Source organism: Dama dama, chromosome 30, assembly GCF_033118175.1.
Source record: "Dama dama isolate Ldn47 chromosome 30, ASM3311817v1, whole genome shotgun sequence".
Classification (NCBI taxonomy): Eukaryota; Metazoa; Chordata; class Mammalia; order Artiodactyla; family Cervidae; genus Dama; species Dama dama.
In genome coordinates, this window is record NC_083710.1 from 72550530 (window position 1) to 72572887 (window position 22358).

Consider the following 22358-nt stretch of genomic DNA (forward strand, 5'->3'; position numbering starts at 1 on the left):
GTACTGGGGGGTTTAGGACTTCAACATGTAAAATCGGAGGTGAGAGGGTAACAGGCAAGAAGACCAGGGGACTCCAAACGGAGGGAATATGCTGCAAGTATCAGACATTTTTTATCTCTCTCTTAAGCTGCAGGAGGAAACAAACTACTAGTGTTATATTTTTTCCCCTTCTCTATACAAATTTATATCCACAGAAAAATAAATGCAAAAAGGCAAAATGATTGTCTGAGAAGGCCTTAAAAATATCTGAGAAAAGAAGAGATGCTAAAGGCAAAGGAGAAAAGGAAAAATATACCCATTTGAATGCAGAGTTCCAAAGAATAGAAAGGAGAGATAAGAAAGCCTTCCTCGGTGATCAATGCAAAGAAATAGAGGAAAACAATAGAATGGGAAAGACTAGAGATCTCTTCAAGAAAATTAGAAATACCAAGGGAACATTTCATGCAAATATGGATACAATAAAGGACAGAAATGGTATGGACCTAACAGAAGCAGAAGATATTAAGAAGAGGTGCGAAGAATGCACAGAAGAACTGTACAAAAAAGATCTTCATGACCCAGATAATCACAATGGTGTTGTCACTCACCTAGAGACAGATATCCTGGAATGCAAAGTCAAGTGGGCCTTAGGAAGCATCACTACGAACAAAGCTAGTGAAGGTGATGGAATTCCCGTTGAGCTAATTAAAATCCTAAAGGATGATCCTGTGAAAGTGCTGCACTCAATATGCCAGCAAATTTTGAAAACTCAGCAGTGGCCACAGAAGTGGAAAAGGTTAGTTTTCATTCCAATCCCAAAGAAAGGCAATAGCAAAGAATGCTTGAACTTCTGCACACTTGCACTCATCTCACACACTAGCAAAGTAATGCTCAAAATTCTCCAAGCCAAGCTTCAACAGGATGTGAACCATGAACTCACAGATGTTTAAGCAGCTGTATTTAGAAAAGACAGAGGAACCAGAGATCAAATTTCCAACATACATTGGATCATCGAAAAAGCAAGAGAGTTCCAGGAAAACATCTACTTCTGCTTTATAGACTATGCCAAAGCCCTTGACTCTGTGGATCACAACAAACTGTGCAAAATCCTTCAAGTGATGGGAATACCAGACCACCTGACCTGCCTCCTGAGAAATCTATATGCAGGTCAGGAAGCAACAGTAAAAACTGGACATGGAACAACAGGCTGGTTCCAAATAGGAAAAGGAGTACATCAAGGCTGTATATTGTCACCCTGATTATTTAACTTATATGCAGAGTACATCATGAGAAGTGCTGGACTGGATGAAGTACAAGCTGGAATCAAGATTGCCAGGAGAAATATCAATAATTTCAGATATGCAGATGACACCACCCTTATGGCAGAAAGTGAAGAAGAATTAAAGAGCCTCTTGATGAAAGTGAAAGGGGAGAGTGAAAAAGTTGGCTTAAAGCTCAACATTCAGAAAACTAAGATCATGGCATCCAGTCCCATCACTTCATGGCAAATAGATGGGGAGCCAATGGAAACAATGACAGGCTTTATTTTTGGGGGCTCCAAAACCACTGCAGATGGTGACTACAGCCATTAAATTAAAAGACGCTTGCTCCTTGGAAGAAAAGTTATGAACATCCTAGATAGCATATTAAAAAAAAAGAGAGAGAGAGAGACATTGCTTAAACAACAAAGGTGCATCTATTCAAAGCTATGGTTTTTCCAGTAGTCGTATATGGATGTGAGAGATGGACAATAAAGAAAGCTGAGCGCCTAAGAATTGATGCTTTTGAACTGTGATGTTGGAGAAGACTCTTGAGAGTTACTTGGACTGCAAGGAGATCCAACCAGTCCATCCTGAAGGAAATTGGAAGGACTGATGCTGAAGGTGAAACTCCGATAGTTTGGACTCCTGATGTGAAGAACTGACTCATTTGAAAAGGCCCTGATGCTGGGAATGATTGAAGGCAGGAGGAGAAGGGGATGGCAGAGGATGAGATGGTTGGATGGCGTCAATGACTTAATGGGCATGAGTTTGAGTAAGCTCTGGGAGTTGGTGATGGACAGGGAATCCTGGCATGCTGCAGTCCAAGGGGACACAAAGAGTAGGACAGGACTGAGGGATTGAACTGAAGTGATACAAATTTAAAAAGAAGTTTCTTTTAAAATTCTGTGTTGCTATAGGATAACTGGTTCCACCTGAACTTAACTTTTCCCAAACCTTGAGCTAACCAAAGCAATTTTCTTATGAAAATGTTTGTCTTAAACCATGTTAATGAACTATGTATTTACCCTAGACTCAGTCTTCAAGTGGGCTCCCCCTAAGACTCAGAATGGACTTTGCAAACCAGAATGTTTTACTCATGCAAATGTTCTCTTAAGCTATGTCAATGAGACTGTATTTGCTTAGAAACCTGCCTATTCAAGATTCATGTCAATCATTTTATGGCCAGGGACAACTCACCTTGTGCCAATGTTATCTCAAAATGCAAGTTGTATGTGAGGGGCCTGGTGACAGTCTCTGAGTTTTGAGACATTTCCTTTCTCTAATTAGCAGACTGCTAGTTGCTATTTGGATCTTCCCTGTAGCTCAGATGGTAAAGAATCTGCCTGCAATGCAAGAGACGTGGGTTAGATCCTTGGATCAAAAAGATCCTCTGGAGAAAGGAATGGCCATCCACTCCAGTACTCTTGCCTGGAGAATCCCATGGACAGAGGAGCCTGGCAGGCCACAGTCCATGTTGTCAAAAAGAGTTGGACACAACTGAGCGACTAACACTACTGACTACTACTACTGGCTATGTAACATCCACCTAAAGACTATCAGGGGACACTCTTTCTGTTCCCTTCTGATGTCTATGTCAGAAGCTTTCTCTATCTCTTTTATACTTTAATAAAATTTTATTACACAAAAGCTCTGAGTGATCAGGCCTCATCACTGGCCCCAAATTTAATTCTTCTCCTCTGGAAGCCACGAATCATGACGTCTTTTGTGGTTCAGCAACAGCCTTTCAGAGGGGACACAGTTCAGCTCCAAGAATAAATGCCTGTCATCCATTCTGTTCTGTGATGAAGCAGATCTGGTTGAGGTTTTTTGAAGTTTCTTTGTTCCCAGTGTGTAACAGAGGTGTCGTTTTGTCTATTCGTGAAATCACCTAATACAGCCCAGAAGTTATAAAATTCTCATATCCTAGCTCTAGGAGCCTGGTCCAGTTGGCTAGATGGAGCAGGCAGTTAGCATCCATGTGGCCTTGTGTCCCCCAGAGTCTCTGAGCCTCAGGTCCTCACCTGTGTGTAGAGCAGGATTACAGCCCTGCTGGCTTCTTCACACTTATCACAGGGATCAGATGAGAGAACAGATGCTTAAGTGCTTTGAGAATATAGAGTGTTTTATGGTATAAAAGTGGGATCATTTTGTAAAAGGCTCTAGGTAGAAATGTTGCCTCCCAGTAATAAAACAAATATACCCATAGTTGTTCTAGGTCACTTTAGAGACCCTAATCAGGGGTCCCTAACTGCTGAATATCCTTTGCAGTATTCAGTTCAGGTATTTTAGACCATGAAACAAAGCCCTTTTCAGTTAAAACTTGCTAAAAGTAATATTTTCTTTATAAAAAATTGTATTGAGAAGGGTTATGGAGAAAAGAGCCAGAAGATTTTGGAAAGAATATTAAGCAGTAGAAGATGAAATGAATTTTCTTTTGTTCTGTCAGGCGAGTGTATGCTCCTCGGTTTTTGTCTCATCACAACAAAGATTTGAAGTGACGGATGTTAGAGCCCCTCAGCATGTTACAGCTCTCGGGTCTTGGACAGACCATGTTATAGCTCTCAGGTCTCGAACGGACCGTGTTATAGCTCTTAGAGAAATCAGTGTTAGCTCAGTATTACAGCTCTATTTTATTTCGATAATAGCAGGAAAATTCATCTTCGAGGCATGAGGGCATGTCGACCCAAAGACGCGAAGAGAAGAGTGCCCCAGTGCGCGGGAGAGAGAGCGAGCCAGCTACCTTTGGCTCCTCTTTTTATATGTTTTTCTCTCCCTGGGCCTGTCCTATATAAATTGGGCCAGCCAAGAGTGCTGTTTGCTTTACCTGAGGTTCTCACTCTGGTCCTTGGACCTTCCTTTGTTCCATTTTCGCTGGCTTTTCCCTTCCAGGTCTTTTAGCCACCACCATTTTGGACTCCTTTTCCCTATTCTAACTACCTAACAGTTTCTTTAACTGTTTTAGTTTCACCAAAAGAGTACTTAAATATATAATCACCAAATATGTCTAGCTTAATAAAATGGAGGAGGGTGATGACATGCAATTAACCTCCCCCCTACTCCCACCAAAGGCTTTTTTAAGTGCTTCCATTACAATGGAAATAGCCTCAGATTTCAGCCAGTGGGCCCAAGCATTCTTGTAGAGTTTATTTTTCTCCTTAAGTGACATTTAAATATATAGTATTTCATATGCAGAGCAGGTTATGTTAGCAACAAGAGAATTAGTAAGTGCACTTACTATGAAGGTAGGTGTCCTAGTGCTTTTCTGTTTCATGTGTGAAGTTCATTCTCTCTCACAATAACTGTTTACAGCACCCACAAATGCACTTGCAGTCAGGTTTTTAAAAGAGATTTGGAATCATGTGTCTAAGCAACCCAGTTTGTGACAGGTGTCAGCCTCTGATAGAGGATACATTTTCTGTTTTAAAGACTCAGGAAACTTTTCACATTCTTCTTTGAGGAAAAAGAGTTACACATGAATTCGTTTTTTGCCCAAACATGTTCAGAGATAAGGTTTCACAAGCCCTGACATTATTTTATTTTGTTTTGTGCATCTGTAAGGAACCGAGATACAATACAGCTACTAAAAACTGATGATTGTGGAACTTGACAGCACTTCATTTCCTTTGTGTTCTGATTATACACTGAAAAAATACTGATATACTGAAAAATACTGATATAAGTGTATCTCTTCCAGTTCAGCTAGAATTTGGTAGAATTCAAGAGCTGTCCTATTATTGTGTATCATCTTCCATTTTAGAGCAGTTTATTGGTTGAGTCATCATTAAAATGTTTGATTCTCTTTTCATTCTTGGGACCCACTATCCACAGATCACATTTCTATAGGCCCTATAACTGTTTTGCCACACAAATTAAACCCCAGGATATTTCATACATACACACCAGTGTTTCAGTGCCTGTCAGAGTTTATAAATATAAAGATAATAACCTGATACTAACATCCAGATCTGCTGTGCTCCTTTTATGTGTGAAAATGACAAACCCTGTTCAGATGCTAGACTTCCTATTCTCTTTGTTACCCTGTTTTTAATTTATTTCAGGGAATAAATGATTTTTCTAATCAATTTACTGTAATTATAAAACATCTGTGAATCAGAATGATCAGAAATTTAGAGCTACAGGTTGTTTGGCATTAAACCCAGCCCCACTAAGGGTTTTAATGGGACTGCATCCTCCATAGAATAAATACAACCCTGATTTTTTAAAACTGTGCCTCCAATAGTGATATGATTGCTTAACATGAAGAAGGAAACCTAGAAATGTGATGCCTTAGGAGGAGGACTTTAAAATTTTAAACATGTCGTTTTTGTCTTTTTCTCCCTCAGGTGTACTTCAAAAGGAGATAGCCAGATATTACTCACAGTGACCCTGTGGTTATGAACGTTTCCAGTGGACAGCCCTCAGCCTTAACAATTTTTGAGTCAACACTGTGATTCTACCACGAGTTCATGTCTACTACAAAGGCTTTTTTTCCAACAGGTTTTGCACTGCATAAACTATATTCTGCTTTTTTTTTACACCAGCAACAAATGTTTACACATTACAAGATGTTAGTTCTCCAACTTCACTCATTGATTTCAGGCTCTTGAAAAAAGATTTATTATGTTTATTTAAATGTTATATTACTTGCTTTCTTATCTAAATCAGACGTGCAGGCCACCAATAAACTGTCTCACAGGTTTTGTGTCTTGAGAGACTCCAGAGCCAAACTCATTTTCTAAGATTTGAGGCAAAGTTGTCACAGATGTTTCTTTACTGTTCCCAGAATTACATATTACTTTCCAATTATATCAGGGATTCTGTTTACTTGAGGACTGTGTGAAGTTGCTGTTTTGTGTCACCACTTCCTTTAACATGACTAGGATCCATTTTTATACTAAAAGACCTCTGATTAAAATACCGTAGAGAAACCTGATAGGAAAAACATATAATACACTATAGTTTAAGTAACAAAAAAAATAGATATATGGTTAAATACAATACAGAAGGACAATATTAGATGTTCTAAAAGAGAAGGAAGGGAAAATATGCTTTCTCAAAAAAGGACCCCTTCTAGGGGATTTGCTAATGAAGCACAGATGTGTGCTAGACTGTCTTCTAGATAGAGGATTTTATTTTATTGTTTACAAATTGTGATAAAGTATATATAACATAAAATTTACCATATAACCATTTTTAGTCACACAATCCAGTGGCATTAATCACATTTACAGTGTAGCGCAGCTTAACTTTTGGTAATTATGTGCTTCCTCTTCAGTGTGTTATTTCTGCAGAGTCACTTTGATAGATTTCATTTTTCTAGGAGGAATCTGTTTCCTGTGAGTTTTGAGCTTGATTGACATAAATTTATTCACAATATCTTATATGTTTAATCTCTGCAGCATCTGTGTTCTTTTGGCTTTTTAATTTTCTTTTAACCTTCTTTTTTATGAATAATCTTGCATAACTTTTCCCTGTTTTCAAAGAATCAACTTTTTGCTTGATTGATGCTCTTTTTTTGCTAGTTCATTATATCATTCTTTCTTTCCTTCAACTTTTGCTTAACTTTGAGGTTTTTCCTCTAATTCTTAAATTGAAAAGAGATTAGTAATGTCATCATTTTTCTACTATAAGTATATAAAGCTGACTTTTTTCCTAAGATCCACTTGAGCTGCAACCTGCAAGTTTTGGTACTCATCACTGTCAATAGCCATAGTATTATATATTTTCTAATTCCTAATTTAATTCATTAACTATATCTTTTACCCATGGGTTATTTATAAGAATCACTTCAGTTCAGTCGCTCAGTCGTATCCGACTCTTTGCGACCCCATGAATCGCAGCATGCCAGGCCTCCCTGTCCATCACCAACTCCTGGAGTTTACTCAAACTCATGCCCATTGAGTCGGTGATGCCATCCAGCCATCTCATCCTCTGTCATCCCCTTCTCCTCCTGCCCCCAATCCCTCCCAGCATCAGGGTCTTTTTCAGTGAGTCAACTCTTTGCATGAGGTGGCCAAAGTATTGGAGTTTCAGCTTCAGCATCAGTCCTTCCAATGAACACCCAACTGATCTCCTTTAGGATGGACTGATTGGATCTCCTTGCAGTCCAAGGGACTCTCAAGAGTCTTCTCCAACACCACAGTTCAAAAACATCAATTTTTCGGTGCTCAGCTTTCTTCAAAGTCCAACTCTCACATCCATACATGAATACTGGAAAAACCGTAGCCTTGACTAGACAGACCTTAGTTGGCAAAGTAATGTCTCTGCTTTTTAATATGCTCTCTAGATTGGTCATAACTTTCCTTCCAAGGAGTAAGCGTCTTTTAATTTCATGGCTGCAGTCACCATCTGCAGTGATTTTGGAGCCCAAAAAATAAATTCTGACAGTTTCCACTGTCTCCCCATCTATTTCCCATCAGGTGATGGGACCAGATGCCATGATCTTCGTTTTCTGAATGTTGAGCTTTAAGCCAACTTTTTACTCTCCTCTTTCACTTTCATCAAGAGGCTCTTTAGTTCCTCTTCACTTTCTGCCACAAGGGTGGTGTCATCTGCATATCTGAGGTTATTGATATTTAACCTGGCAATCTTGATTCCAGCTTGTGCTTCTTCCAGCCCAGTGTTTCTCATGATGTACTCTGCATATAATTTAAATAAACATGGTGACAATATACAGCCTTGATGTACTCCTTTTCCTATGTGGAACCAGCCTGTTGTTCCATGTCCAGTTTTTACTGTTGCTTCCTGACCTGCCTACAGGTTTCTCAAGAGGTAGGTCAGGTGGTCTGGTATTCCCATCTCTTTCAGAATTTTCCACAGTTTATTGTGATCCGCACAGTCAAAGGCTTTGGCATAGTCAATAAAGCAGAAATAGATGTTTTTCTGGAACTCTCTTGCTTTTTTGATGATCCAGCAGATGTTGGCAATTTGATCTCTGGTTCCTTTGCCTTTTCTAAAACCAGCTTGAACATTTATAAGTATAATGTTCTCTAAATTTCAAATGCTAATAGATTTCTTCTTTTAGATTGAACCATGTAGAACTGTTAACATTCAGTCTTTTTATAAGCTATAAAATGGCACTTTCATATGGTTCAACATATAGTTGTCTTTTGTTATTAATATATAACTTAATTTCATTTGGTCAGAGAACATTAGGTTGTGAATTCTAACTCAAAGGTAATCGCATTCATACTAAAGGTCCTTGTTTCTGCCATTTTGTATTTTATTCGGGGCGGGGGGTTAAAATGTTATAAGTACATGTATAACCAGTAATTTTCAATAAAATTTTTTCAATAAAAAGTCGTCCCCCAATACTGGAATGTCTTCTGATACGTGTTGCAGGCTGGTTCTCTAGGATGCAGACTCAGATGGACTTTAGTGCTGGGATGTGTATCAGGGTTGCCCTTGGGGTCAACACTGTGGAATCAGGAGGGAAGAAACAGGGTAAGGCAGAGGGAAAGATCAAGGTGCAACTCTGGCCAGATGACCTGAGCTGACCCCATGTGAGTTTGGAGTGACGATGGCCCTTCAGGGTTGTCCTGACACATCCAATGGCCAAGCCTTTATACCTTCACCTGGATGGATCATTGCATGTAGGCTGCCCCCAGAGGGCTGGTGGTTTAAGGTTGCCCATTGACAGCACTTACAGCTGCTGGACAACAAGTCCTTGAAAGGTCAGGACAGCACGTCTCCATGTCCCCCCTGGGCATGTATCACAGTTCCAGAGGTAGGTGATGAGGGTGTACTGTGGGGGAGACTCTTGATGACTGATGTTTAAGTTAAAATGATGACTCAGTGATTCTCCTGAATACCCTCTGTTCTAAAAAATAGAGGAGAAGGTCCATGTAGGGGAGATATCCTCATTCTCCAGGGTCAGCCCAGTTGTCACCTCTTCTAGGAAGTCACATGAAGATCAGTTGTCATCCTAGGTAACTCGGATTTGAGTGTTACCCTGAGCACCTCTCGTGTTAAACTAAACCATACTTGGTTAGGGTCCTGTTGTCACCATCTTGAGATACTTTATTTTTAAACAAGGGGCCTGTTCTTTCTGTTGTGCATGTAGTCTGCCCTGACTGTGAGTGTTCAGTTCAGTTCAGTCACTCAGTTGTGTCTGACTCTTTGTGACCCCATGAACCGCAGCACGCCAGGCCTCCCTGTCCATCACCAACTCCCGGAGTTTACTCAAACTCATGTCCATTGAGTCGGTGATGCCATCCAACATCTCATCCTCTGTCGCCCCCTTCTCCTCCTGCCTTCAATCTTTCCCAGCATCAGGGTCTTTTCAAATGAGTCACCTCTTCGCATCAGGTGGCCAAAATATTGGCGTTTCAGCTTCAACATCAGTCCTTCCTGGCAGTCCAAGGGATTCTCACAAGTCTTCTCCAGCACCACAGGTCAAAAGCATCAATTCTTCTGCTCTCAGATTTCTTTATAGTCCAAATCTCACATCCATACATTACTACTGGAAAAACCATAGCCTTGACTAGACAGACCTTTGTTGACAAAGTAATGTCTCTGCTTTTTAATATGCTGTCTAGGTTAGTCATAACTTTCCTTCCAAGGAGTAAGTGTCTTTTAATTTCATGGCTACAGTCACCATCTGCAGTGATTTTGGAACCCAGAAAAATAAAGTCTGATACTGTTTCCACTGTTTACCCATCTATTTGCCATGAAATGATGGGACTGGATGCCATGATCTTCGTTTTCTGAATGTTGAGCTTTAAGCCAACTTTTTACTCTCCTCTTTCACTTTCATCAAGAGGCTCTTTAGTTCCTCTTCACTTTCTGCCACAAGGGTGGTGTCATCTGCATATCTGAGGTTATTGATATTTAACCTGGCAATCTTGATTCCAGCTTGTGCTTCTTCCAGCCCAGTATTTCTCATGATGTACTCTGCATATAAGTTAAATAAACATGGTGACAATATACAGCCTTGATGTACTCCTTTTCCTATGTGGAAACAGTCTGTTGTTCCATGTCCAGTTCTAACTGTTGCTTCCTGACCTGCATACAGGTTTCTCAAGAGGCAGGTCAGGTGGTCTAGTATTCCCATCTCTTTCAGAATTTTCCACAGTTTATTGTGATCTGCACAGTCAAAGGCTTTGGCATAGTCAATAAAGCAGAAATAGATGTTTTTTTCTGGAACTCTCTTGCTTTTTCGATGATCCAGTGAATGTTGGCAATTTGATCTCTGGTTCCTCTACCTTTTCTAAAACAAGTTTTAACGTCTGGAAGTTCACAGTTTATGTATTGCTCAAGCCTGGCTTGGAGAATTTTGAGCATTACTTTACTAGTGTGTGAGATGAGTGCAATTGTGTGATAGTTTGAACTTTCTTTGGCATTGCCTTTCTTTGGGATTAGAATGAAAACTGACCTTTTCCAGTCCTTTGGCCACTGCTGAGTTTTCCAAATTTGCTGACATATTGAGTGCAGCATCATCTTTTAGAATTTGAAATAGCTCAACTGGAATTCCATCACCTCCACTAGCTTTGTTCCCAGTGATACTTCATAAGGCCCACTTGACTTCACAATCCAGGATGTCTGGCTCTAGGTGAGTGATCACACCATTGTGTGTTTCAGCTTCAACACACAGAAGATCTTTTTTGTATAGATTTTCTGTGTATTCTTGCCACCTCTTCTTAATATCTTCTGCTTCTGTTAGGTCCATACCATTTCTGTCCTTTATTGAGCCCATATTTGCATGAAATGTTCCCTTGGTATCTCTAATTTTCTTGAAGAGATCGCTAGTCTTTCCTATTCTATTGTTTTCCTTTATTTCTTCACATTGATTGCTGAGGAAGGCTTTCCTATATTTCCTTGCTATTCTTTGGAACTCTGCATTCAAATGGGTATATCTTTCCTTTTCTCCTTTGCATTTTGCTTCCTTTCTTTTCACAGCTATTTATAAGGCTTCCTTAGACAGCCATTTTGCTTTTTTGCATTTCTTTTTCTTGGGGATGGTCTTGATCCCTGTCTCCTGTACAATGTCATGAACCTGTGTCCATAGTTCATCAGGGACTCTGTCTATCAGATCTAGTCCCTTAAATCTATTTCTCACTTCTGCTGTATAATCATAGGGGATTTGATTTAGGTCTTATCTGAATGATCTAGTGGTTTTCCCCACTTTCTTCATTTTAAGTCTGAATTTGGCAATAAGGAGTTCATGATCCGAGCCACAGTCAGCTTCAGCTTACACGTGGTAAGACTTGAAACTGTGCCCTGTTCACTTTTTAATTATGTCTTCCAGCAGAATATCTATACATATTGCTCAGTAAGTGTTTGTGGAATGAACAAATGATGACTGAGAGCAAACCTTCGTCTCAACTTTATAACTTTGAGATTTTGAGTGGTAGCCTGGGATAACAGGAAGCCCTGGTTTTGGAGTCAGTCACACTGATCTGTCCTTTCTCTATTATTCACTAGCAGTGTGGGTGTGGGCAAGCAGTACCCAGCCAAGGTGCCAGGATATTAGAATGGCACCATCCTTGACAAAATAGGCTCTGGACATCCTTTAGTCATGTAGTCTTAGTTACATGCTTGAGTATATATCTCAACCTCTAAATCTCAGCTTCTTTGTCTGGAAAATGAATATAGTTCCTGCTCTCTTAAACCATTGCTTTGGTTTGGATGATGGATGGACTAAGATCATCCAAAGACACAGGGTGGAATCATTGACCTTGGTGAATCTTATCACTAGGACAGGAGAACAGGATGGGTTTGGATGAAGGAGGTTTGTAGACTGTAGAAGGTGTACTTGAGGAGGTCCTCATCTGATGGCCTAAACCAAACTGTTCCTCCTCCACATATAGTTAAAATGACACAAGCACATGGGGAAGAGCACACGCTCTGGAGTCAGGGACAAATCCTGGCATCTCTGGGCACTGACTGGGTTTGGATTCAAGTTCTGCTACCTGCTAAGTGGGGGCTCTTAAGGTTGGGAAGCCCACTGTGCTTCAATGACTTTGTCTGAAAGTTGAGGTGGGGACAGTATGATTCTCAGAGGGCTGCTGCCAAGATTAACTATGACAGTGACACAGTGTGGTCTGTGCACTAGTGTCAGTCCATGACCTGTTTGTAACCTGGTTAGAAATAAGTACAGGAAATTCAAGAAAGTTAGAAACTCACAACCATCTGTTTTGCTGTGACATCCACCCTCAGGATGGGTGGGATCCTGAACACCCCAGGGACCAGTGTGAGTGTTGCACTTTTGGGGTGGGGGAGGGACACGTGGCTGAACTGCACCCTAGCCGTGCATAGTGGATCATTGATTAGGTTGCAATGGGCTGAAAATGTAAAATTAAATAAAACTGATATTTAATCCCAGACAGGTGTGAAACACTGCTTTTGAACAATACTGGATATGTGATTAGCTGTCAATCAGTACTACTCTCTCCAGCACTATCCTCTTTATTAATTGTTACCATCATATTTATCTTACAATTAGAGCACATAGGCTTTCAAAAGGCCCTACTATACATTGTCAATGTTTTTAATAGCATTAAAAAGCTAGAAATAATTAAATTCCTGTTCAAGTTTAAAGGTTTGTTTTTTTTTTTTTAAGTCTAAAAATAATACTGTGCATATGTTTTACCAATTCTATTCTTGAAACAGCAGCATGGTCCTAATGTTGAAGAAGGTCCCTGGAAGCACAACAGGTCACTTTAAAACCTACAGAATTTTTAAACACAAGGTTTTATGTGTAAGCTATTAATTTTCCTTTAAAAACAGAAAGAATGTGGATCTTTTATTTTTTAAACCTAATGTTCTAAGGAAAGTGTTTCTTTTTTCCAAAAACTAGAACAGCAATGTGTGTTGAAAACTGGGAGAAATATATATTTATTTGAATTTAGACCTAAAAAATAGCATTATTAGAAGGAATCGCATGCCCCAGCCCTGTGAGACCTCCATCTGTACTCCAGGCCCATCTGACTTGCCTTTGGAGTCAAACTGGGATTGTATTATTTTTTTAAGAAGAACCAAGGTTAAGACTTAGACACACTAGGAATGTTCTATAAGAAGTTCACATTGGATGGTTCTGACTAAATTCACTCTTTCACTCAGCAAACATGTTCACAAGTATCCATCCCAACAGGTGGAAGCTTTGGGTATTCCAAACCAGTGTTTGATCCAAAAGTTTATCATATTTAATTCTAGAGGACATTACATGAAAAACATGTTTAAAATTAAAATTTTCAGATTACCTAGACAAAAAATGAGTCTCTGAGATGGAGTTTTCATCACATTAGAAATGTAATAAGTAAATAATGATAAACAGAGAACTGAGGGCTTTAAAACCCTGTTTTATAACATTAATTTTTTTTTAAATCCATGAGTGTACTGATTCCTATAAGATGTAAAATAGGTAGTAGGAAGGGAAAGCCCTTTTTTGCAGTAGAGGGTCAACTCACAAATGTAGCCAGACTGACTGCAAATTACCATATAGCAGCCATCCTTGTCATAAATAATTCAGACAAAAATCATCATTGTCTGAATATATGGTGAATGTTCATGGGTTGGGGGAGACAGCATTTTCATGGACTCAAAATATCTTCTCAGATTAATTCTTTGGGGAAGAATTGTATTTTCAAAGTGGAAAAATCTGGCAAACACCTGGCTAAGCAAGTAACCAGAGTAAATATTATTAATAGCGAACCTACTGACAGCCTTGACTTTTTTTTCCCTAGTTTCTTCAAAAATTTATGTAAGTATCTATCATTGATTCACAATGTTGTGTTAATTTCTGCTGTATAGCAGTGATTCAGTTATACATACATTCTTTTTCATATAAGTTAAATAATCAGGGTGACAATATACAGGTCATACTCCTTTCCCAATTTTGACCCAGGTGGTTGTTCCATGTCTGGTTCTAACTGTTGCTTCTTGACCTGCATACAGGTTTCTCAGGAGACAGGTAAGGTGGTCTTTAAGTTTTCCATTTTGTTGTGATCTACAGAGTCAAAGGCTTTAGTGTAGTCAGCGAAGCAGAAGTAAATGTTTTCCTGAGCGGACACCGCAAGGCCCACAAAGCTTGGAAATGGACTTCCTGGTCCTTTACAGGAAAACTCTGCCCACCCTGCCCCAGAGCTCTGCTGTTCTAAGCGCAGCCTGTGGACCAGCAGCATCGGCTGGCCTGGGGGGCCATTAGAACACGGAATCTTGTCTCTATCCCAGACCCACTGACTCAGAATCTCTGGATTCCAGGTGAGTCCTGCTCACAGTACAGTCAGAGAAGTGCTGGTTTAGAGGCCCTGATCCGTCATCCTACTGTTGCACCCTCCCCAGGTGCAGGCCGCCAGGGAGGACCAGAGGGTGTGGCCACCTGGAGCCCCGCCCCCTCCAGGCCGTGCTCTGAGCACCTGGACCCCAGAACCCCTGCTCCCAGGGCCTGTGCCCGCCCCTCTCCCGGGGCCCATGTCCCAGCTCGACAGGTGGTCACGATATAGCTGTTTATGGGCACAAAGAGCGTGGCCTGAGATTGGACCTGAAGGCTGGGGGTGCTCTTGCTTGAGCAGCAGAGTGCTCAGGGCACAGAGCGGGTCAGAGCCAGAGGCGGGAAGAGCAGGGGGCGGCTGGGGGCTGGGGCGGCCCCTCCCTCTGCTGCCCTGCCTTCTGGCTTAGAGCTCAGTGTCCAAAACCCCAGTCTTCCAGGTTTTAATAGTTACCTAGGTGTACTTGACAGTTTTGTATGACTGATTTATAACTTTAAAATATTTAAACATATAGTATGGGCTTCATTTATACTCTTGACCTGGGGCCACGGATGTAAGTGACAGGTCTTTTAAATGTTTCTCAGAGTGTTCACAGGACTTCATGTATCCCAATCCACTGGGATTGATAAAGATTCAAATTCCCAGGCCCCACTATGTGACCTTCTGGATCAGATCTTTGGGATTGGAGCCTAGGACTCTGCATTCTGACCCCCTCCTCTGGTGATTCTGATCCACAGCAGAGCTACAGGAGCACGTGTAATGTTAGGGGGGACATGGAGGGGAGCTGCCACAAGTGGCAGGAAGTGTCAGGGAGAGAGAGGGAGGTCCCAGGTCAGAGGAAGACACTGATACCAACTTACAGCTTACAGCTTCTCTCCTGATTCTCCTCACAACTTGGCCTGACCCCACCTCCGTGAGTTGGCTGCAGGGAGAAGTTGCCAGAACAGGGCAAGGGTGTCCTCCTGCCGACCGTGGGGCTCTCGGGGGCTGCCCTACAGAAAGAAGGACCTGAGTCAGAGCAAAGGGGCTGCGGGTGCCTAGAGGGACCTCAAGGACCCACCCGGGGAGTCAGGCTGAAGCCACTGAGAAGGTCTTTGGGCAGAGAGACCTCCTGGTCCCGCAGGACACGGGTGGAGTGGGGACAGACTGTGTTCCCACCTGCCTGGGCTCAGAGTCTGCATCTGCCAGTTAGGAGTCCTATGCCATTGATCAAGGTCCTAAAGTGCTGTAGGATGGGGTTTCTAATACCCTCCGAGCTTGTGTTAAAATTAAACATGATAGTCTTTTGTTCAGGCCCATGATACTGGCAGAATGGGCAAGTGTCGTGGTCTCCATACTGCCAGGAATTTCTGTAACCACTGACGAGCCCAGAAGCAGCATGATAAATAGTACAAGAAAGCCCATTTGGACACAGCCCTGAAGGCCAACCCTTTTGGAGGCGCTTCTCATGCCAAGAGAATTGTGCTCGAAAAAGTAGGGGTTGAAGCCAAACAACCAAATTCTGCCATCAGGAAAAGTGTCAGGGTTCAGCTCATCAAGAATGGTAAAAAATCACAGTCTTTGTACCCAGTGATGGTTGCTTGAATTCTATTGAGGAAAATAATGACATTATGGTTGCTGGATTTGGTTGCAAAGGTCATACTGTTGGTGACATTCCTGGAGTCCGCTTTAAGGTTGTCAAAGTAGCCAGTGTCTCTCTTTTGGACTTATACAGAGGCAAGAAGGAAAGACCAAGATCATAAATTTGGATGATGAAAGCATGATAGTAATAAATTTTTATATACCAAAAACTAATTAAACATGATAGTTAAGTAAAAACATATCTTGGCACACAGCAGAATAAGGGGCGGCTGCTGTTTATTGGGACACTCATCACCTTACACCTCTGCACTGCTTGATGCTCGATATCATAGGCTGTGCTGTGCTGTTCATGTCACTGGCTGTGCTCAGTCACGTCAGACTCTTTGCAGCCCTATGACTGTAGCCTGCCAGGCTCCTCTGTTAATGGGATTCTCTAGGCAAGAACACTGGAGTGGGTTGCCATCTCCTCCTCCAGGGTGTCTTCCCAACCCAGACAAGGAACTTGCCTCTCCTGTGTCTCCTGCAGTGGCAGGCAGATTCTTTACCACTGAGACTGGGAAGCACCTGTCCCTGGCTGATAAGATCAATTGCCTCAACCCCCCAAGGGGGGGCTTGTGGTAAGGAATCTGCCTGCTACTGTAGGAGACACAAGAGATGCAGGTTTCATTCCTAGGTCAGGAAGATCCCCCAGAAGAGGAAATGGCAACCCACTCCAGTATTCCTGCCTAGGAAATCCCATCCTCTGTCCATGGGGTCCCAAAGAGTCATCATGACTGAACACACACACCCCTCAGACCCCAGGCATTTGAAGACTCCAGTCACAGCCCTGTTATAGACCCGTGCTTGGCCAGTGGCCCAGAGCTCCATGAGCTTCTATGCACAGGAGTGACTCCTGAAGTTACTGCCCAGCTGCTCATCCTGTACGGCTCCCAGGATTTCCCTCCCAGAAAACCAAACACTGGGACTCAGGCTAAGGTTTGTGATGAACTAAGGCTGTGGTGGTTTAGTTGCTAAGTTTTGTCCAACTCTTGTGAATCCATGGACTGTAGCCTGCTAGGTTCCTTTGTCCATATGGGATTCTCCAGGCACGAATACTGGAATGTGTTGCCATTTCCTTCTCCAGGGGATCTTTCCGACCCAGGGATTGAATCCCAGGTCTCCTGCTTTGAAGGCAGATGCTTTACTGGCTGAGCTAGGAGGGAAGCCCCAGGAGTGAAAGTGAAGTCGCTCAGTCATGTCCGACTCTTTGCAACCCTATGGACTCTAGCCCACCAGGCTTCTCTGTCCATGAGATTTTCCAGGCAAGAATACTGGAGTAGGTTGCTATTTCCTTCTCTAGGGGATCTTCCCGACCTGGGGATCAAACTCAGATCTCCTGCATTGCGGGTAGTCTCTTTACCATCTGAGCCATCAGGGAATCTTTTAAAAGAAGTAACTGCAGGAGTGTAACACTTGGAGAGGCACTTATCCACACTGAAGCTGTTTTGTAGCCAGCTTTTAATAACATGAGTGAATTGATGTTGTCAGCATCTGCCCATAAATCCTGCGTGTGTGTGTGTGTGTGCTCAGTTGTATTCAACTATTTGCGACCCCACAGACTATAGCCTGCCAGGCTCCTCTGTCCATGGAATACTGCAGTATTTGGTTGCTATTTCCTTCTCCAGGGGATCTTCCCGAACAAGGGATTGAACCTGTGTCTGTTGCAGCTCCTGTATTGGCAGGGAGATTCTTTACCACTAGAGCCACCAGGGAAGCCCAACTAGGCTGGGCTTGTGTGAAACCTGTAGGGACAACTGTGCTATACTGAACATCACCACCAGGGGGGAGATGAATCAATGTATCCAGGTGAGCAGCGTGGAAGGGCCATGGAATGAGCAGCCAGGAAGACCTCTCAGCGGGCATGAGAGAGGCCCCCACCTCACCCACCTCATCTACACCCTAGACACAGAAACACACACTCCTGCTCCTATAGAATCACCTGATTTGTTTACTCCGTTCCTCGTCCAGATGGAGTCCTTATAGCTTAAACATGGCAAAGTCCAATGGATTGTAAAATCACCAGGGGACTCTGTAAACCGAGTGCTGAAGCCTCATCTCAGTTAAATCAGAATCTCGGGAGAGGGGATGCAGGAGTAAACACTTTAAAAAAACCCTCAGGTAATTCCACCCTGCAGCCAATAGAGAACCTATGTTATAGGAAGAAAAGATCTCATTTCTTCCCAAATGGCAGCTGCTTTCATGCTAGAAAATGTTTGTCACTCAGTCTTGTCTGACTCTTTGCAACTCCATGACTCTCATGCAACTCCAGAATTCCAAGGAATTCTCCATGTAAGAATATTGGAGTTGGTTGCCTATTTCTTTCTCTAAGGGATCTTCCCAACCCAGGGATCAAACCTGGGTCTCCTCCATTGCAGGCAGATTCTTTACCATCTGAGCCACCAGGAAACCAAAGATGGTTTGATTTCTTCCTATTTTGTTACTGACCCTCCCCAGTCAGACCCAAACCGGGGTTGGGGAGTCCTTTAACCAGGTTTGTGTGTGTGCTTAGTCACTCAGTCATGTCTGACTCTTTGCAACCTCATGGACTGCAGCCCTCCAGGCTCCTCTGTCAGTGGGATTTCCCAGGCAAGAATACTGGAGTGGGTTGCCATTTTTCAGCTCCAAGGGATCTTCCTGACCCAGGGATCAATGCGAGTCTCTTGCACTGGCAGGAATGGTCTTTACTGCTGAGCCACCTGGGAAGCCCCTCTGCCAGGTGTGGCTTGTCCTAACATAACATGCTCTAGAGGACACACTCGCTCCCAAAAGCACACCTGGGACTGCTGTATGTGATTTGGGTTCTCACAGGGCAAGCTCAACTGTTCTGCCTCTGGCTTCAGATCACAGTGCTGGGCTCAGCATCTCTGCACACGGCCCCCTGGCCAGCATCTTGAATCACAGTGCCGGGCGCAGAGACTCTGCACACGGCCCTCAGAGCTGAGGTGTCAGCACAGCCATTTCACACCAGGGGGTCTTGTCTGAAGGACCAGGTGCAAGGCTTCTGCACGAGGTGCCCTGTGAGCAAGTGAAACAAGACTCAGCACAAAGGGAGTTCAGAAACAAGGTAAACTTCATTTCATTATCCAGATTCCAATTTTACTCCCAAGGGATTGTTGATGGGCTTTGAAGGGCCCTACCTTACCTTTAATGAATGTTTCCTTTGTTACCTGTGGAGATAATCTTGATGAAGAGAAAGAGACCAATTTCTCCCCTATGCCTGAAGGTCCAAAAGGAAAGGTATTGATATAATCAGTTTTGGTTTTTTACCCATAACATAACTTCCTCTTGACTGGGGCTTGGTGTTGCTCCTGAAATAAGTGGGAGTCTGTGGTGCCCTTCATTTGAGGAAGACAACCTGGTATTGCTTAGATGGGCAAGGGAAAGACCTAGGCATCAGGTACCAGGTCTGGACTCCAAGATGACACATTAAGATGGCCTGGTCACTAAGGAAATAGCGTGTCCATGCTTTTGAGACAGGAAGGAAGAGGGGCACAGATATTGAGAAAAACAGGATTCCACAAAAACTTGCTTGAATCAGTTAAATCAGGATGATGTTGAGCATGGTCTGGCCTCTGATCCTGCATTATAACACTAAAAGTCACTCCCCTCTTACCATGACCAGTGCTGTGATAGTTCAAAGGCTGACCATAGAAGTCAAAAAAGTGATACCAAAGAGGGGGTCTGGCTGCTCTCTGCTCAAAAGCCAATAAAGAGGCCAGGTTGGTGGAAAAGAACTTTATTTTGGATGCCAGTATGTGTGTTTTGGGGCTGGGGGAAGGTGGACACCTGTCCAAAGGCTGACTGTCCCCACCATTGACAATTAGTGGACAAGAGCTTTTTTAGACAGAGGGAGAAGGCTGTGTGTATAAACAGCAGAGTCAGCACTGACAGTCATCTTGAAATTGGTCACTGGTGGTCTGACCAGTGTCAACTTGATTGTTTTAAGTACAGCTAATCTTCAGTTTTCTGTGATTGTGATTTTCAGTCTGTCAAGATTGCCTGGAGAAATATCAATAACCTCAGATATGCAGATGACACCACCCTTATGGCAGAAAGCGAAGAAGAACTAAAGGGCCTCTTGATGAAAGTGAAAGAGGAGAGTGAAAAAGTTGGCTTAAAGCTCAACATTCAGAAAACTTAACATCATGGCACCTGATCCCATCACTTCATGGCAAATAAGATGGGTATACAATAGAAACAGTGACAGACTTTATTTTTAAGGGCTCCAAAAACTGCAGATGGTGACTGCAGCCATTAAATTAAAAGACGCTTGCTCCTTGGAAGAAAAGTTATGACCAACCTAGACAGCTTATAAAAAAGGAGAGGCGTTAATTTGCCAACAAAGGTCCATCTAATCAAAGCTATGGTTTTTCTAGTAGTTATATATGGATGTGAGAGTTGGATTATAAAGAAAGCTGAGTGCTGAAGAATTGATGCTTTTGAACTGTGGTGTTGGGGAAGACTCTTGTGAGTTCCTTGGAGTGCAAGGAGATCCAACCAGTCCATCCTAAAGGAGATCAGTCCTGAATATTCATTGGAAGGACTGATGCTGAAGCCGAAACTCCAATTCTTTGGCCACCTGTTGCAGAGAACTGACTCATTTGAAAAGACCCTGATGCTGGGAAAGATTGAAGGCAGGAGGAGAAGGGGATGACAGAGGATGAGACAGTTGGATGGCATCACCAACTCAATGGACAAGAGTTTGAGTAAACTCTGAGAGTTGGTGATGGACAGGAAGGCCTGGCATGCTGCAGCCCATGGGGTTGCAGAGTCGGACATGACAGAGCAACTGAACTGAACTAGTTCTCTGACTATACAGACATAACTGTGTCCCACAATTTAAGTCAATTCTGACACTGCCTGGAATTTTTGTTAGACCATGTATAGGTCAAGGACCCATTCCCACAATACTACCCCTTCTTCTCAACTTCAGAAGCCAGTGGTGAGTCTAGGTGGTTACCTATTCTTCTTATGGACTGATCATAAATCAGGGTTCCCATAACCCCCTCCTTGGGTTTTGTAATTTTCTAGAGTGGCTTACAGCTCAGGAAAACAATTTACCCAATAATAGTTTATTATAAAAGGATTCAACTCCAGAACAGCCAGATGGAAGAGATGCAGAAAGCAAGGTAGGGGGAGGGGCAGGGGCTTCCAGGCTTCTCCAGGTGAGTCACCCTCCCAGCACCTGCACAGGGTCACTAGCAGGGAAGCTCTGTCAACCCTATCCTATTGGTTTTTTATTGAGGTTTCATAGAAGCATACTTTAGGCAAGACTGGTTAAAGCATTGGCCATTGGAGGTTGAACTGTTTCCAGTCCCTCTTCTCCCTAGACATGGGAGGGTGATGCTGAAAATGCCAACCCTTTCATCAGGTGTTTGGTTTTTCTGACAATAGATGAATTCACTAAAACTCAGGTGTAGTTGAAAGGGGCCTATTATAATTATCAAAAAATACTTTTCCACTCTTACCTTAGAGCACCTAAGGGTTTTAGGAGTTTTGTACCAGCAACATCATGAAGACCAAAGACATATTCTAAGTCACAACATCACAGTCTTCAAGGTTCATCCACCGTGCAGCACGTGTCAGAATTTCCTTCCATTTTAAGGCTGAGTGATGTTTCATTGTATGTTTATACCACACTTTATTTATTCATTCCAGAAATATTTCTTTGAATGCATTTGTTTTCTTCATATATATTAATATGAGCTTCGTGTATAGGAAAAATAGCTGAAGTAATTCACTTCCCTCTTGTACTGATACCTGCTTATTAGCTCATTTAGTTTATTTATTTGAGGGATAAACAAAGTAAACGTTGACTTCTTGCTTATGTGCTTTTCTCTGTGCTCAGTTCAGTGCTGAGTAGCTGTCCTTCATGTCAGGAGAAGAATGCGCTGTGGTCTTTCCTTTTCCCTCGTTTTATCAAAATAGGATTCCTCAGGGCCAGCCTAGCAGTAAAACAGACACTAGGGAGCCTGGGGCTGTCATCTAAGTAGCCTGGCAGCTTTGTGCCCGTCATCAGTTCTCACCTCCATTGATCAGTACTGGCCACTAGCTCAGTGTATCTCGCGGTGGGGTGGGGTCTATCCCAGGAAAGTCCCCCAGAGTCCTGCTCCATTCCAGTTGGCGCTTCCCACAGAGCCCTTGTTTGGTCCTGATGAGGGCAGCGTGCCCGGAGGGCGGGCTGCTATCTCCTTCTGCCAGCTTTCTCCAGGTCTTCACCACAGCTGAGGGGTGTCTCTGCAGCAGCCCGCCCCTCCCTCTCCACCTTCTGGGTGGGGGCCCGGGCTCA

At 42.7% G+C, this 22358-nt stretch overlaps 1 protein-coding gene across 1 annotated transcript in view; it reads left to right on the forward strand.

The window, feature by feature from the left end:
* Positions 1 to 5751, forward strand: part of LOC133049361 (ATP-binding cassette sub-family C member 4-like) — a 167826-nt gene extending 162075 nt beyond the window's left edge. Inside the window, exon 31 of the mRNA XM_061133338.1 lies at positions 5585 to 5751. The gene's annotated coding sequence lies outside the window, so the exon portion shown is untranslated. The remainder of the gene's footprint in view (positions 1 to 5584) is intronic.
* The last annotated feature ends 16607 nt before the right edge of the window (positions 5752 to 22358 follow it).